The sequence below is a fragment of the Anolis carolinensis genome, chromosome 3, assembly GCF_035594765.1.
Source record: "Anolis carolinensis isolate JA03-04 chromosome 3, rAnoCar3.1.pri, whole genome shotgun sequence".
Classification (NCBI taxonomy): domain Eukaryota; kingdom Metazoa; phylum Chordata; class Lepidosauria; order Squamata; family Dactyloidae; genus Anolis; species Anolis carolinensis.
The window spans coordinates 24,189,113-24,195,400 of NC_085843.1; the positions used below are offsets into that span (position 1 = coordinate 24,189,113).

At 43.9% G+C, this 6,288-nt stretch overlaps 1 long non-coding RNA gene across 1 annotated transcript; it reads right to left on the reverse strand.

Moving 5' to 3' along the window:
* Positions 1–3,417: 3,417 nt before the first annotated feature.
* On the reverse strand, positions 3,418–5,982 carry LOC134297350 (uncharacterized). The gene is made up of 2 exons (XR_010004059.1): positions 3,998–5,982; positions 3,418–3,911 (listed from the first exon to the last, which is right to left on the reverse strand). It is a non-coding gene; the product is annotated as an uncharacterized LOC134297350 (long non-coding RNA).
* Between the last annotated feature and the right edge of the window lie 306 nt (positions 5,983–6,288).

Genomic DNA, 6,288 nt, shown 5'->3' on the forward strand with positions numbered 1-6,288 from the left:
AGTCAGCTGATGGCTGAGTTACCTCAGGACAGGACTTTGACAGACCCCCCCTTTTCCCATGTGGGAATCGATGTGTTTGGTCCTTGGGAGGTTGTCACTAGGAAAACCAGGGGTGGTGTTGTAAATAACAAAAGATGTGCGGTTTTGTTTACTTGTTTGTCAGTACGAGCTGTCCATATAGAGGTTGCAGAGGGAATGGACACTTCATCATTCATAAATGCCTTGAAAAAGTTTGTAGCCCTCAGAGGGCCAATTAAGTTAATTTGGTCGGACTGTGGCACCAATTTTGCATGTGCAGACCTTAGCCAACCACTTCTGGAAGAGGTGGAAGGCCGAATACTTAAGCCAGCTTCCAACCAGAAGACTCTGGCAAACCCCAGAGGACAATTTCAAGGTGGGAAACCTTGTGTTGCTAAAGGACAAAGACTTGCCCCGCTATGCCTGGCCTATGGGCATTATACTAAAGACCTTTCCTTGCCCTGACGGTAAGGTTAGAAAAGTTCAAGTAAAGACTCATAGTAAGGACAAAATGTCTGTCCTGGACAGACCAATTAGTGACCTCGTGTTGCTTATTGGAGATGTTTAAAGTTTTATACTGTTGTATTGTTGTGTATACAAAGGTGTTTGTATGTTTTTGATTGGTAAATTCCCACATCCTGGGAATTTAGCGGGGAGTGTTCCGTCCCCCAGGACGATGGTTTGCCTTACCTATTGGTCGTTTGTTTATTTTCCCTCCTTTACATTTTGTTTGAGCCTCTGGCTGCAAAAGCCTAGGAAAAGTGGCTTGGAATCTGCAAGAGCTGGCTGCAGTTTTCTTTGCAGTGATTGGTCAAAGAGTGCAACATCTTAGGACCGCCCTTTTTACCAGGGTCTAGTCTCCATTTTAGAGTTTCATTCTGGCTATAGTCTTCCAACGTGCTGGAGCTGTGCAAGGCTAACTGGGACAAATCATCCTCAAAACCAGGCCAATCTAAGCCTATCCAAATTAGATAAGTATTGAATTATATTGATCTGGAATAGGAAATCTAGTTAGAGGAGCAGAGTTATTCCATCGCTTCTAGAACTAATCTTTGCTGTAAAGATAGGGAAGGAAAGAGTTTCTCCTTCTAATATAGACAGCGTGATTAGGGTATAGTGGTTTTATAATCACCTTTGCCTTCTGGAACCAGGGATAATTCTGCAACTAAAACCTATGGAAATTTGTTTCATTTTCTGCAACTTTAAGATCTGTGCCAGGTTTACAACCTTGTATGAATAAACATCCTTTTTTGAAGTTATCCAGACTCAGTCGTTCAATATCTATAGGACAGCTTATAGGGATTTGCAGTTCGCCCGGATAAAGGACAGCACGTTTCAGTTTTATAGTTTTTTATTGTCCGGCGGACGGCACAAAGTGAATCTACTTTCCTTTTTATCCACCAGTTGATCAGAACTTTAAAATATTATCTTTTACTGCAAGAACATGGCTTGTAAGTAGTACATGTGGAAATGATTTCATGAAGCTAGATTACAGGCTAAGCATGGATCAAGTGTGATACATTGCTCAAAAGAGTAAAGGGAATTCTAGTTCTGCATTGTTAAGAGCATAGTGTCCAGAGCAATGGACATCACAGTGCCACTTTGTTTTATTTTGGTCAGCACCCAGCACTCATCTGGAATATTTTGTCCAGTTCTGGGCAAGGTTGTTTGCTGTTGCTCCAGTAACTAGGGGCTTATCTACTCTGGTCCCAAGCACAAAATAGGACTACAAGTAAAACCTGGAGGTCTATATAACGTCCAGTGATTTTTCAGTCCACAATGCAGGCTATAATAGATTAACCGTGCTTTACCCCATGTTATGCAAAGCCAAAGAATGTGCCAGATGTCAGTGCGGACAGATGAACCAGTTCCAAATTGAACCAGCATCACCATTCCTTTTGTCCTGTGTTTGGTGACATAAGGAAAAGGGAATGGATTAGGCCTGTGTTATTACAACAGATGGCCACAGAGCTCCAAAGAGTTATTGGCCATCACTGGGTATCTCCATGATTAAGAAGAAATGGTGGATTTCCCCATCAGATGCCTTTGGATACATTGGATGGTCTGGACTTCCCCCTGCTGCTCCTAGACGACTAAGATTGAAAGTTTAGCCACATCCAGTGCTATTCCAAACCTCCCTCAGATTCACCCTAGAAAGAGCCAATAGATTCAAATTACAAGACAAGAGATCCCACCTAAGCATTACTGAATGTCTTGGTTGTAAAACCTTTTTGTCACTGCCTTGGAAAGTCTTCCTTTCTCCTTCATTGGAGAAAGAGATGCATTCATTGTGCTATGCAGACCTTAGGCTGAATAGAAAAATTACACAACTGTACCAAGACACAGGGCCGACCCTAGATAATTTTCAAGTGTAAGCAAACAGTATTTTGGCACCCCCCCCCCCCCCACAAACCAATCACCAAACCAATTCCTTTCTCTAACCCCCTCCTTTTTTCCCCAACTCTTTTAACTCTTTCCACACAAGCCACACTGTGGGAATAGTCCCTCATCGTCCTTAGAAGCCACCAAACCACTTTTCCAATTTTAAGAAATAATATTTCCCACCCAAACAGTCCCCCAAAGAGGGTCCCCCAAGACGTCTCCAAAGGCGCACTCACTCCAGCTCACTTCGGCAAGGCCACAGGAGGAAGTTAAGGAAGGAAGGAGAACTGGCAAGAAAGGGACACTCAACCCAACGAAAAAGAGGAGGAAAACAACAAAAAAGAGGGAGGCAACAAAAAGGGGGAAAATACTAAACAGAAACCTTGCAGTTTTCCAAACTTTGTGTGCGTAAAAGGCGCACTGAAAGGGAGACAAGAAAAGCAACTCTTTCTCAAGTCTTTCTTTGCAACGAGATGATTTAAATGCACGTGGGGGAATTAAAGACATGTGCTTATATTGAAATCTGTATTGAACTAATTATATGGCAGTATAGACTCCTATAATCCAGATAACGTGGATTAACTACTTTGATAATCTGGATTATATGGCAGTGTAGAAGGGGATTTATAATTACAACTGAGACCCCTTCCACACAGCTGTATAAAATCCATATTGAACTGGCAGTATAGACTTAGATAGCCTAGTTCAAAGAAGGTATTGTGGATTATCTGCCTTGATGTTCCGGGTTATATGGTTGTGTGGAAAGACCCTGAATTTAGGGAGACATGTTGTGGAGCTCAGTCTTCATGAAATTTGATCCGCACACCTACAATCAAGCATTTGTTTATTTGTTTATATACAATTTCCAGTCTAATTTAAACCATAGTTATTTGTGTGAATTTTGGTTTGGCTTACTCTCAAATTCAGGATATGGAGAATTATTGACCAAGGCCCTTTCTACGCTGCCATATAATACAGATTATCAAAGCAGATTGTCAAGGACAGAACGCCACAAGATCAAAGATAACAGAGTTTATTGGATTTACAGAACTCAAAATGCCCGTAAAAGACAAGGGCAAGGCAACTTTAGCCTTTAAAAACAAAAAGGGGCAAGAAAAACATTCAAAAGATAAACCGGATTAAACCGGAGTTTAATCCGGGTAAAATCAAAACAGCTTGCTTCAGCCTGGGGATAAACAAACAGAAGCTGGGAAACAAAGAGTTCAAAAGAATGCAACTAATTGGCAGCAGATGCCTCTCTGCTGCCAGCACTATGTTTTGAGTAACTAGGAGTCACTCCTTCACACAGCAAGGCAAATTTCCAATACAAACTCAGCAGCCAAGGATTGAAGCAGTAGCGTAGTCCCAGTTTGTTCCGTAGGTCGAGAGGCAGAATCAGACGTTTGCAGTTTTCCAAGTTCAATAGGAGAAAGCGAGCCCGTAGTCAGTTTTCAGTCCGTAAATCCAGAGTAGCAGATGGCGTCCGTCAAGAAGACGACGGAAGGTCAAAGCTATTGAGATTAAGCAGAGGTTTTGCACAAACAAAAGCCCACACAATTCCTCCCGCCGTCTGAACCCAAATTCCAAAACAACTTACGTATCAGCACACGAAAACACACCAGTCTTCAGGAAAGCGTCCCACACAGATCCCAAGCGTTCGTCCAGATTACCTTGCCCAACGCAATTTGCAATTGCTCCCAAGCCTCATTTTATGCCAGTTACAAATCCTCATCACTATCAGCTGCCCTCCTTAACCCGGGCGTTTCCTCATCACTTTCCTCATCAGAGCTGGAACACCTCTGACTACGCCCCACAGCATCCCCAGCTGTGGATCCCGTCCCATCCCTCCAGCTTGTCCATGGGTCTAATCCTGAAGGTCCCCATTCATCTTCCATCCCATTATTGCCAGTGGCACCCAACTCCTCCCTTACCCGAGTCCAATCCATCTCATCCTCTTCCGAGCTAACCAGCTCTTCCTCCATTCTCTCCGTGAACCCCTTAAAAGACTCTTCGTCAGATGGTTCTGCAAAGATATCTCGCAGCCTCTTTCTTTCTCGCTCCTCGAGAGTATCTGACTCTCGAGGAGTCTTACGTCCACGTCTGCCAGAAGCAGAGCCATGAGGCTCAATCATAACACTGATGATCCACATTATCTGCTTTGAACTAGATTATATGAGTCTATACTGCTATATAATCCAGTTCAAATCAAATAATCTGGATTTTTATGACAGTGTAGAAGGGGCCCTATGGCCTTTTCACACAGCCAAATATCACAGAATATCAAGGCAGACAATCCACAATATCTGCTTTGAACTGGATTATCTGAGTTCACACTGCCATATAATCCAGTTCAATGTAGATTTTATACAGCTGCATGGAAGGGGATCAAGACAAGGGCGATACTGCAAGGGAGTTTACCTGGGATGAAATCTCACTGGCGGCACTGGTAAGCAGGAGCTTAAGATCTTCTAGGGAGGCCCTGCTCTCAGTCCCGCCTCCTTCGCAAGTGCGATTGGTGCAGACAAGAGACAGGACCTTCTTAGTGGTGGCCTCTCGACTATGGAACTCCCTTCCCAGAGAAATCAGAGCACACTCAGAGCACACTATCTGAGTCCACACTGCCATATATTCCAATTCAAAGCAGATATTGTGGGATTTTCTGCCTTGATATTCGAAGTTATATGGCTGTGTGGGAGGACCCTGGGTTGTCTAAGTCCACATTACCATATATTACAATTCAAAGCAGATAATGTCTGTTATTCTGCTTTAATATTCTGAGTTATATGGCTGTGTGGAAGAGCCCTGGGTTATCTGAGTCCACACTGACATATAATCCAGTCCAAAGCAGATAATGTGGGATTTTCTGATTGGATATTCTGGGTTATATGGCTCTGTGGAAGGGCCCCGGGTTATCTCAGTTCACACTGCCATATAACCCAGGGCCCTTCCAGACAGTCCCTATATCCCAGGTTTTCTATTTATCCAGATTATCTGGCAGTGCATTCACATCGGACTTTTGGGCACCCCTTCTCCTGCCTGCTCTTGCTGCCTTCTCTGCTTCAGGCCCCATAGCCACCCACGGGGCTGCTCCTCGAGCCGACCTCCTTGAAGGAGAGTCCTGTCTTGCTCCGCAGCCCCCGCACTGCCGTGTCCAGCGCCAGCAGCTCCGCGAAGGCTTCCCGGGTGAGGATGGAGCTCTTTCCCACAGCAACCAACAGCTGTTGCATGCCAAATGGGAGGTGGAGGTGGCTGGAGCTCTCCCTCTCCCTCTCTCAGCTGAACCGGAGGTGCCTCAATTGCGGCCCCCAGAGGACTGCGCATTCAGCAACTGCATAGTTGGCGTAATGCTTGAACCACCCCTGCCAAGACACTGAACATGCAACCAAACATGCAACCAGATGGACTGTTCCATCCATGCACAATATGCATATATTTCCATTAAGTTCTCCTAGTGTCAAAAATTCCAGTCTTAAAATCCAATTAGTTTCTTTTCTTAAGAAGAAGAGGAACCAGGGGTGTGTGTGAAAAGATTTGTCTTTTCTAATACATTACACCTACGTTCTGTAGCAGCATGTATTATTCTACAACATGACTTACCAAAGCTTCAGTCCCCCACCCCTTATACTAGACAGATATCAGGACTTCATGAAGATCTGGATTTCCTCTTTCTGTTGTAGTAAGGGCAGTCTGCTTCATAAAAGAAATAGATAACTTGTTGCATCAGATGCGCTTGAAGGTTGTCCCACCACAGTTCCTCAACCTTCTCTTCTTTCTGATCATCTGTTGAAATGTATAAATCAAAAATTAGAAGCCCTGTTCTCCTTTAATCGTTTAACAATTCAGGTCATAGAGATCTTTTGCTTTTCTGGAGTTAATATATTGAATGAT